The sequence below is a fragment of the Triticum urartu genome, chromosome 3A (assembly GCF_056163025.1).
Source record: "Triticum urartu cultivar PI428250 chromosome 3A, HENAU_Tu73, whole genome shotgun sequence".
NCBI classification, from domain to species: Eukaryota; Viridiplantae; Streptophyta; class Magnoliopsida; order Poales; family Poaceae; genus Triticum; species Triticum urartu.
Window position 1 is genome coordinate 544,141,258 of NC_141875.1, and position 12,090 is coordinate 544,153,347.

Here is a 12,090-nt window from a genome sequence, read left to right on the forward strand (position 1 = left end):
GATCCCTTCCATGTATTTTGTTGTTATGTTAGAGTGCAGTAGCTTGTTGTTCTTGATGCATTTAGATGGCCTCGTGCTGTTAATCGCAGATCGGTGCCATATTTGTTTTGTTTGTCATTTGCAAACCGTGCATCCGATTCCGGTGATCTTTATATCGATTTCGATCGAAATCAACTCCTCTTTCCAGTGGCACTCTTCGTTTTCCAAGTTGAGGCCAGGTTCAATCTCTCCTTTCCGAAGCATGCATATGCATTGCATATCGCATCCCGCATATCATGCCATGTTTAGCATCATGTTTTCTTGCGCATTGCACGTGGTTGATTGTGTCTCTCTTTGATTGTGTTCTTGCCTTGGGTAGAGCCGGGAGACGAGTTCGTGTTCGAGGAACCCGTTGAGTACGTTTTCGAGGATCAAGCTTTCGTCTTCTCGGAGAACTTTGCAGGCAAGATGACCATACCCTCGAAATCACTTCTATCTTTGCTTGCTAGTTGCTCACTCTTTTGCTATGCCTATGCCGTGATACCTACCACATGCTTTATCATGCCTCCCTTATTGCCATGTCAAACCTCTAACCCACCTAGTCCTAGCAAACTGTTGTTTGGCTATGTTACCGCTTTGCTCAACCCCTCTTATAGCATTGCTAGTTGCAGGTGAAGATTGGAGTTTGTTCCTTGTTGGAACATGTTTATTGTTGGGATATCACAATATATCTTATTTACTTAATGCATCTATATACTTGGTAAAGGGTGGAAGGCTCGGCCTTATGCCTGGTGTTTTGTTCCACTCTTGCCGCCCTAGTTTCCGTCATACCGGTGTTGTGTTCCTTGATTTTGCGTTCCTTACACGGTTGGGTTATAATGGGAACCCCTTGACAGTTCGCTTTGAATAAAACTCCTCCAGCAAGGCCCAACCTTGGTTTTACCATTTGCACTAACAACCTACCACCTTCCCTTGGGTTCTGCAGACTCAAGGGTCATCTTTATTTAACCCCCCCCCCGGGCCAGTGCTTCTCTAAGTGTTGGTCCGAACTAGAGCCCCTTGCAGTGCCACCTCGGGGAAACTTGAGGGCTGGTTTTAGTTGTACGGATTGCTCATCCGGTGTTGCCCTGAGAATGAGATATGTGCAGCTCCTATCAGGATGTCGGCGCATCGGGCGGCTTTGCTGGTTTAGTTTTACCATTGTCGAGATGTCTTGTAACCGAGATTCCGAGTATGGTCGGGTTGTCTAGGGAGAAGGAATATCCTTCATTGACCATGAGAGCTTGTGATGGGCTAAGTTGGGACACCCCTGCAGGGATTTGAACTTTCGAACGACGTGCCCGCGATTATGGGCAGATGGGAATTTGTTAATGTCCGGTTGTAGAAAACCTGAAACCTTAACTTAATTTAAATGGATCAACAGCGTGTGTAGCCATGATGGTCTCTTTCCGGCAGAGTCCGGGAAGTGAACACTGTGTTGGAGTTATGCTTGAACATAAGTACTCTAGGATCACTTCTTGATCATAGATTCTCGATCGTGCCTTTGCCTTCTCTTCTCACTCTCATTTGCGTATGTTAGCCACCATATAAGCTAATGCTTGCTGCAGCTCCACCTCATACCTTTTCCCTACCCATAAGCTTAAATAGTCTTGATCGCGAGGGTGTGAGATTGTTGAGTCCCCGTGACTCACAGTTTACTTCCAAAACCAGTTTGCAGGTGCCGTTGAACCGTGCAGGTGACGCAACCGAGCTCAAGGAGGAGCTCGATGAAGATCTTGTTCTTTGAGTTGTTTCGTTTCAGTTGATCAGTAGTGGAGCCCAGTTGGGACGATCGGGGATCTGTAGTATTAGGGGTGGTCTTCTTTTATTTCGGTTCTATAGTCGGACCTTGATTGTATCTGGATGATGTAATTTTATATTCTTGTATTGTGTGAAGTGGCGATTGTAAGCCAACTATGTACCTCTTTCCTTTTTTCAGTACATGGGATGTGTAAAGATTACCCCTCTTGCGACATTGCTTACGATGCGGTTATGCCTCTAAGTCATGCTTCGACACGTGGGAGATATAGCCGCATCGTGGGTGTTACAACTCTTGAGCCCAAAAGGCATAGGCACATAGCATAAGGCTCCAAAAGGAGTTATGAAAGTTGTCTTCTCCTGGTCCTTAACTGATGTCGGTGTCAAAACCGGCGGATCTCGGGTAGGGGGTCCCGAACTGTGCGTCTAGGTCGGATGGTAACAGGAGGCAGGGGACACGATGTTTTACCCAGGTTCGGGCCCTCTTGATGGAGGTATAACCCTACGTCCTGCTTGATTAATATTGATGATATGGGTAGTACAAGAGTAGATCTACCACGAGATCAGAGAGGCTAAACCCTAGAAGCTCGCCTATGGTATGATTGTTGTCCGTCCTACGGACTAAAACTCTCCGGTTTATATAGGCACCGGAGAGGGCTAGGGTTACACAGAGTCGGTTACAATGGTAGGAGATCTACATATCCGTATCGCCAAGCTTGCCTTCCACGCCAGGGAAAGTCCCTTCCGGACACGGGACGAAGTCTTCAATCTTGTATCTTCATAGTCCAGGAGTCCGGCCGAAGGTATAGTCCGGCCATCCGGACACCCCCTAATCCAGGACTCCCTCAGTAGCCCCTGAACCAGGCTTCAATGACGATGAGTCCGGCGCGCAGATTGTCTTCGGCATTGCAAGGCCGGTTCCTCCTCCAAGTACTTCATAGAAGATTTTGAACACAAAGGTAGTGTCCAGCTCTGCAAAATAAGTTTCCACATATTGCCATAGAGAGAATAATATTTACACAAATCTAATCTGCTGACGTATTCCGTAGCGTGACATCACACCACGGCCAAGTCTTTATTCGAATCGTTTTATTGTCCCACCTTAGCGCGTTTAGCGAGGCGGTTTCCTTGGCACGTCTTGTTAAAGCAGAGATCGTGTCCCCTTATTCCGGGATTCTCATCAACACGGGCGTGGGTAACCCAACCATACTCGTTGGTACATTTTCTCGATCAAAGGCGAGTCCCAAACGGTCACGGGGAAGGCCCTTGGTATTCAACCTCTTATAAAGAGACCAAGGCCTTACTCATTTCTTTCAATCTCAAACGAGTTTGCCCTTCGCCTCGAGTTCCAACACCCAAGGCTCCAGATTTCAGGCGCTTCGGACCTTCGACAATGTCCGGTTCTGACCTTCGAGGCCGATGGATTCCTTCCTCTGTAACGGAGGAGGACATGCTAAAGTTGAGAGAGACCAAGTTCTTGACCGGCGAAATCTCGCATAGGCTGCCTGCTCAAGGGCAGGTCATTCCCACTCCCAAGCCCGGTGAGAGTGTGGTGTTCATGTCTCACTTCCTTCAGGGGCTAGGCTTCCCAACGGATCCCTTTGTGAGGGGGCTCATGTATTATTATGGGCTGGAATTTCATGACTTAGCCCTGGAGTCCATCCTCCATATTTCCTCATTCATCGTCGTGTGTGAAGCCTTCCTCTGTATCACTCCTCACTTCGGACTATGGCTCAAGACCTTCAAAGTAGAGCTGAAGATGATCGAGGGACGGCATGCGGAGTGCGGAGGTGCTTTTATAAGAAAGAATGCTGGTACTCCATGGCCCGAGGGCTCTTTTCAAGAGGAGTCCAACTTATGGCAGCGAGAGTGGTTTTATATTACCGCTCCCGGGGCCCCTAAGTGGGTGGCGCCACCTGCCTTTCGCTCGGGTCCCCCGCCACGACTAGCATCATGGGTCAATACGGGGCTGGACTGGGGGCTGGCAAAGGACGTGCCCCTGTTGCAGGGCCACATCCGAGATCTCCTAGAAAGAAACATCAATCTGGTCATGGTGATGCAGGTTATGTTAGTTCGCCGAGTTCTGCCCTGCAAACGTCGCCCCCTCCGCCTGTGGGAGTTCAACCCGGAGGGACCACGAGTTCTCCAACATTTTCTTGGCATGACGCCTGTGGAGATGTACAAATTGTTCTTTTGACCACAAGTAGTGTGTCCGGACTCTAAGGAGGACGCAGGTCTGAGCTGCAATCGTCCGGATACTCAAGTAAGTAGCCTTGTGCCCGGACTCGCTATCCGTATATTTATCATAAAATTGCCCCTAAAAGAGTTGTCCTTTAAACAGGAGTGGATAGCGAAAGCAAAGCTAATCAGGTGTCCGGCCCCCCTCCCCGAGACCACGCCGGGTCCCGTGCTAGTCAGGATGTTGGAGGTTGTGCCTTCAAAGGGAAGCGAGGGAGGGGACAAGGGAGCTACAGCCTCCTCAAAGGAGGTTGTCCAGAAGGGGGGAATCGAAAATTCCTCTCCTCAGGGGAAGAAGAGGACCGCCTCTGAAGACCCAGAGACCATGGCCTTAAAGCGGGGGAAGAAATCTTAGCCAGAGGGTCCTGTGTTGGGGGATACTTCGGCCGAATTATGCCATTAAGGGGATCAGCCCTCCACCGAGCCGTAAGTAGAGAGGAGTTTTCTTTTTAATAAACGAGAGAAATCCCTGCTTTATATCTGAGAAAATTAATCAAAAATTTACCTTGTAGCTCAGACCTTACCCTTCTCAGCAGAGCTCGTCTTCGGGGGATCTTCTTCTGGAGATGATGGAGAGCGGAATGCCTCCCCCTGCCATACCGCCTTGCGAGGCGGGCGACCCTGAGGTATCGTCGCGGAGGGTTTCTCCGAATCCGGCGGGGCCGGAAGGTAGTCATATGGCCCCCCAAAGCCCTCAGCGTCCGGCCTTCGAAAAGGGCCATCGGACGAGCCCGGCGCCGTCTGGTGTGCGGTCGGAGGAGCTGAAGGATCTGCTAGGGCGAGCATCTATCTCAGAGGAGCACCGTGCATTGATGGGTACGGTGATTGAGAGGATTTCATCCGCGGAGAGCGGGTTGCACGAGGTCGTCAGGAGTTCACTGACAGGTTTTGAGGTACGCAAAATAATGTACCCTTTTTGGACAGTTGCGCATAAATAAGATGCGCCCTGTGTAGATAGTAGCCCCTGAGACTCTGTGTGTTGTCAAAAGTGACGACGCACAGAGGATCATAATCCCAGGTCTAATATGCCGCCTTTATACGTAGGTGGCGAAGTGTTCGGTGGCCAGTCGGACTGATCGATTTGTCGAGCTAAAGCGGCAACTTGACGTGGCAGATGCCGACATCGCGCTTGTCAACAAGCGGCTTGACGAGGCACAAGGTATGTAATTCCTTCGGCGGCGCCTGGTAAGAGGAGCTTTATGCCAGTATCTTACAATGTGTGCGCTTGATGCAGATGGTGCTGCTACCATGGAGAATCTTCGGGCAGAACTTGCCCGAGCCAAGGAGCAAGCCAGGAAAAGTGATGCGGCTGCCGTAAAGGCAATTGAAGAGCTGAAAGCTGAACAGGCTGCTCACTGCCGAAGCAAGAAGGAAATGGCCGAGATGGCCGTGAAGCTAAAGAACGCTGCTGACCATTGCAAGCTTCTTGAAAAAGAAGATCGGGCGGAACAGACAGACCTGAAAAAGGTCGTTGCCGATGCCAAGGATGCTCGCTCTGCGATGAGAGCTGTGAAGGAGGAGCTGCGTCAGGCTGGAGAAACCGTGGCTGGAAAGCCCTTTATGCTGCGGAGGAATTTCTGTGATCCTAAACATGCTCCGTTAGACCAGATGTGGAGTATGGCGGACACCTATCTGGATTTAGCAGTAGTGCCGCAGATGCGGCCGAGCACCTCCGAGATCAAGAAGATCACGAAGTGGAAAAGCTCTTTTGGTCGCAATTCCACAATCCAGAGCGTCCACTGTCATTAGCCGATCGTTTGGCCGAATGGGCCGAGCTAAATAGGTTGTCTGGACTCGCCATGAAGTATGCCGTGAGTCATCTGTGGCCAGAGAGACCAGAGCCGAAAAGTTATTTCAACTTGGTGTAGTAGTTCCTTGGTGCGGCGCCGCATATCAATGCAATGAAGTGGTCAGCGTGCATAGAGGGTGCGCGGATGGCTCTTGCCCGTGTCAAGACATACTGGGGGGAAATGGAAGCCACCGATGTTGATCCCCAGACTCGGATGGAAGCCGAGTACCTATCGAGCGCTATTTTCAGGAAGTTCTACAAGGCGCTTGTTTAATAGAGACGCAGTGCCCGAAGGATACTATATTTGAATAGCATGTATTATTGTAAAAAAAATATTTTGATAAATTGTAGAAGCTTTTTATACTTGTGCCTGCAAGTATTATGATACCTCCTGTGCGGCCGTTTAACATATATGTATATATAATCTGAAAGATGGCAGTCGTCGGCTTCAACCCCCACGCACATAATGCGAGGGTGTTCACAGAAGGCGCATTTTCACACTTGATCCAACGTCTTGGTCCTACAAAGGAGGTGATAGCGCAGCGAACTAGGCAATCGGACTATGGTACTTTATCACTTTCACTTAGCCATAGGAGTTTGACATTGAGGCTACTTATATAGCCCCTGGTGGCGCCTGCGCTCGCCCGAACTCGGGGCGCGTATGTGCTTGGCCGGGAAACGGCCCTTCGTTAATGCGGAGGAATCCTAAAGATTCCGGTATGTCATCGAGTGGTTGACCAGTCTCACGCTATATCATGACAGTCAGTTTTCGGCTTTCTCTACTGAGGTGCTCGCCTGGCCGAACCGGGGTACAATAGCAGTAGTTCTCCTGGTGCCGCCTTAGCCGATAGAGCGGAACGTAAGGCAGCAAACCACAAGAGCCGGGCAAACCCAACATTTGACCAAAGACATGATTCGGAGCTGATGCATATAAGGACAAACTCGCGACGCCGAACACTCCCTAAGGTATTCGGTCTTTATGAGGGCGGGCGGGATAATGCCCTTAGTAATAAGCCCCTAGTGTCCAGGTACGCGCAAAACTCTAACGTGGCCACATGCCAAAACGCCAGCCTCCTCCTTGGTTATACCAAGAAACCAAGGGATGTGTATCAACAAGAGACAATAAAAAGGTTTACGCAGGGTCTTAATCTGAAAAGAATCCTTGGAACGGGTCCCTGCTGCACGTCTGCGCCTGTGTCTTCGCTGTGTCGTATCCTGGACGGGCGTAGCATGGTGTTCATCTGTAAAAGAGAGGAACTTAGTTAAAGAAAGATCGTGCCGAACATGAGTTATACTAAATAAACAAAGTATGAATCGAAATGGGTAAAATTGAGCTTTATTGTCTCTTGTTTTATATGCGCGGAGCCCCTAGTACAGGGGTATACGGCTATTAAGCCTATATCAATTGTATGTTTATGCTGGACTCGTCTGGCCGTGTCCGTGGTCTTGACGACCTGTTTAGATGGTTTGGCTGGTGTAGCCGCTTTATTGTGGGGCTGTCAAGGCAGCCGCACTGTTTTCCGCGCGGGAGGAACACTCAATGTTTTCCCTTTAATGAGATGAAGCCTCGTGGACCGGGCATCTTAAGCGTAAGAGATGCATAATGCGGTATTGCGTTAAAGCGGGCGAAAGCTTCGCGTCCCAGCAGTGCTTGATAGCTACTTGAGAATGGGGCGATGCGTTAAAGCGGACTCCCTCAACTGCCATTTTGATCTGATGATAACCAGAATAAGCATCCAAAAAACTCAAACGCTCACAACCCGTTGTAGCATCAATAATCGGATCAATACGAGGGAGAGCAAAAGGATCAGCCGGACAAGCCTTCTTTAAATCCATGTAGTCCACACACATACGCCAAGTGTCGTTCTTCTTAAGTACCAGCACCGGGTTAGCCAACCACTCAGGATGGAAAACTTCGATGATAAAACCAGCTGCCAAGAGCCGGACTACTTCCTCTCCGATGGCCTTCCGTCTCTCCTCATTAAAACGGTGAAGAAACTGTTTGACCAGCTTAAACTTTGGATCAATATTAAGAGTGTGCTCAGCGAGTTCTCTCGGTACACCCGGCATGTCTGAAGGCTTCCATGTAAAGATGTCCCGGTTCTCACGGATGAACTCGATGAGCGCGCTTTCCTATTTCGGATCCAGATTAGCACTGATGTTGAACTGCTTGGATGAATCGCCAGGAACAAAATTAACCATCTTGGTATCATCTACTGATTTAAACTTGAAAACCAGATCATGCTCTGTGGTTGGCTTTTTCAAAGACGTCATATCTGCCGGGTCAACATTGTCTTTGTAAAATTTTAACTCCTCCATTGCACAAACCGACTCAGCATAAGCCGCATCCTCTTCTTCACATTCCAGAGCTATCTTATGGCTCCCATGCACTGTAATGGTTCCTTTGTGACCCGTCATCTTGAGCTGTAGATACACCTAACACGGCCGCGCCATGAACTTGGCATAAGCCGGCCGCCCAAACAGAGCATGATATGGGCTATGGATCTTGACCACTTCAAAGGTCAATGTCTCTGACCTAGAGTCATGATCATCTCCAAAAACAACTTCCAGAGCTATCTTACCAACTGGATATGCCGACTTACCAGGCACCACGCCATGGAAAATAGTGTTTGACGACTTAAGATTTTTATCAGTCAACCCCATGCGACGGGAAGTTTCATAATAAAGGATACATGCGACGGGAAGTTTCATAATAAAGGATATTGATGATGCTCCCTCCGTCCATGAGTACTTTGGTAAACTTATACCCTCCGACCTGAGGTGCGACCACCAAAGCCAAATGACCCGGATTATCAACCCGGGGCGGGTGATCTTCCCAACTCCACACGATGGGCTGCTCAGACCAATGCAGATAATGAGGAACTGCCGACTCAACATCATTGACTAATCTCTTATGAAGCTTCTGGTCACGCTTACACAAGCTAGTGGTGAACACATGATATTGCCCACTATTCAACTGCTTCGGGTTGCTCTGATAACCAGACTGTTGCTGCTACTGACCCCCTTGATTACTCTGTTGGTTGTAACCACCCTGGTTGTTGTAATTACCTTGATTTCCTTGGAATCGAGAGTTAGAACCGCCACCGCCATAACCCGGACCGTGAGAGCCGGGCCCAGAACCGCCACCTGGCCCATGGTTGTCATGAAAAATATTGGAATTCCTGTACTCCTTCATAATGTGACAATCCTTCCATAGGTGCCTGGATGGTCTTTCTTTCGTACCATGTTTTGGGCAAGGCTGATTTAACATATGTTCAAGATTTATACCGGATCCTCCGGCCCGTGGGGGCGGTTTACCCTTGCGACGTTGACCATTATTCTGTGCATTGGTGTTAGCCACAAAGTCAAAACTATTATCAGCCTTGCACTTACCATTGCCTCCTGGGTTATACTGCTGCCCCTTGGCGTTGCTGCTCTTCCTTCCCTTCCCCGGCTTTTCATCATCAGACTCGGGGTCCTTGGTACTATCAGAGTCAGCATACTTAATGAGAGCTGCCATGAGCGTCCCCATGTCATTGCAGTGGCGTTTGAGCCGCCCTAGTTTCTGCTTCAAGGGCGTGAAACGATAATTGTTCTCCAACATCAACACCGTTGAGTCGGCATTGATGCGATCCGACGAGTGCAAGATTGTTGAGACCCGGCGCACCCAATGGGTTGTTGACTCACCTTCTTCTTGAACACAGGAGGCCAGATCCACAATTGACATGGGATGTTTACATGTATCCTTGAAGTTCTGGATGAACCGGGCCTTTAACTCGGCCCATGACCAGATGGAATTAGCAGGGAGCCCCTTCAACCAAGTGCGGGCCGTCCCTTCTAACATCAGGGGGAAGTATTTAGCACATGCAGCCTCGCTGACATCCAGCAACTCCATGGCCATCTCATAACTCTCAATCCATGCCTCGGGACTTAAATCGGTTGTATAGTTAGGCAGCTTGCGAGTAACTTTGAAATCCTTGGGAAGGCGCTCATTACGTAGATCCGGCACTAAGCATGGCACGCCCAAATTTCTAAAGGTTACACCTGGCTCCACAGAAGTGGTTGGACGAACCGGAGTGGGTTCACGGGCCGCATACTGTGCCGCTAACTCGGCCTCTCGACGGGCTCTTCCTTGATCCACCACATTCTGAGCATCAACACCACCGCCCGCCGGGTTATACCCGCGTGGCGGGTTATGGTTACGTCCACTGCTTGACACCGCCGGCTCATCAAGATGTCTGTTGTAACTTCGGCTTGGGCGAGGGGTGGAATGAATCCTATCACGACTGTAAGAATAAGCCTGTTGCTGGGTCAGTGCTGTTTGAAGAAGCTCTCTGGCTCTCCGTGTCTCAACCGCCGTTGGTGACTCACCATCAACCGGAAGAGCCGCCAGTCGTGACGCTGCAGCGATCATTTTATCCAAAGGGTTAGAATAATGACCCAGTGGCGTCGGTACGTGTTGTGGCAGGTTGGTGTTCTGATGAGGCGGGTCCATTGTGCGCGGCTGAACCGGCGTACCAGTCCCAGGTGCTTCAACCCTATTTGCTACTGTCGGGTTACTGGTTCCTGCTCCTGGCGTGTTAAAGAGATTCCTTGCCTCATAAACCGAAGGCAGATGAGTCTGATGCCTCCTCCTCATGACTTCATTGGAAGCGTTCTGATCTAACATGAGTCGGTAAGATTGTGACTGAATCCGTTGAGCCTGAGCATCCAAAGCGGTCCGCTCCTCGGCCATCCTGGCATTTTCTACGTTTAGCTCCTCCTTGGCCTATGCTATCTCATCACGCAGCTTTGTGATTGCCGCATTATGCTGATCTTGATCTGCCAGGTTAACCACCGTTGTTAACAGTGTTGTCAGCTTGTCCAGTAAGTCGGTTAAGACCTGAGCCGGCGGGCGCTCACGGCCTCCTGCCCCGGCAGCCGCTGCCGTTGCCGACCCGGAAATCAACTCTGCCGCTGTTGATGAGTGCTGCATAGGCTGTGTACCGGCCATGAAGATTGCAACCCGGTTCAGCGGCTCACAGGGGTCCGGAATACTGTCGCCATTGGAACGATCGTCTGGCAGTTGATAGAATGACTTTGTCTCACCGGTGGATGACTCGCCATTAGAGTAAATGACGGTCTCACCACCAGATGCCGGTTTGTCCTCAGATTCACTCCATGGATAAATCCCACGAGGGCACGATTCATGGCAGATCGAATCTGGGCGGGTCTCGCATGCTGAGCCGTCTCGACGATGTTGGTGCAGATGTCCGGCTCAGGGCCCGGTTCACCGATCTTGCCGATGAAGACGTGGATTCCGCCGAAGGGGACCCGGTACCCATACTCAATTGAGCCGGCCTCGAGGCCCCAGCCTGCATCGTCGATGTAGAGCTTGCCGCGATGACTCTTGGTCATCCGGCCCACAGCGTATCCCTTGATCCCTTCGAAGTTTCCCTCTAAGAACTCGAAACCATCATGCGATAGCCCCACGGTGGGCGCCAATTGTCGTGGAATTGTCACAGCAAATGTCCTAGCTAGTGTGAGGACTTAGTCGTGGATCCATCGCGATAAGGTTAGCTTAAAGGGGTTAATCAGGACAAAGGACACGAGGAGTTTATACTGGTTCGGCCCCTTACGGTGAAGGTAAAAGCCTAGTCCTATTGTAGGTGGTATTGCTAGGGTTTCGATGAGCAGGGAGCGAATACGCTTGACCCGGCTCTCGATCTGTTGTTTCTTGTCCTAAGCCGCTGCTAGGTCGTCCCCTTATATACACGGGTTGACGTCCTGCAGGCTACAGAGTCTCGGCCGGTTTATACAACGTATCCGGCTCGGTGACCTTTCTTACATACCTTATAGTACAAGTTTTACATACATGGCGGTTTATATCTATGGGCCTTAAGCCGCCTTCGAGTCTGGGCCCTCTACTAAGGCTATCTATGAACCGCCATCTGATCATGGGCTTCATTGTGATGAATCGTCATAGGGATGACCCCGCCCATCCTGGGCGGGTCATACCTAATAGTTATATCCCCAACAGTGGGTAAACAAATTACTGTTGGGTAATTGATAGAACCTCAAATAATTATGATGATATTCAAGCAATGATCATTACATAGGCATCACGTCCAAGATTACTAGACCGACTCCTGCCTGCATCTACTACGATTACTCCACACATTGACCGCTATCCAGCATGCATCTAGTGTATTAAGTTCATGGAAAATGGAGTAATGCAATAAGAACGATGACATGATGTATACGAGATCCGTTTATCTATGGCGGTAGATATAGATCCCATCTTTTTA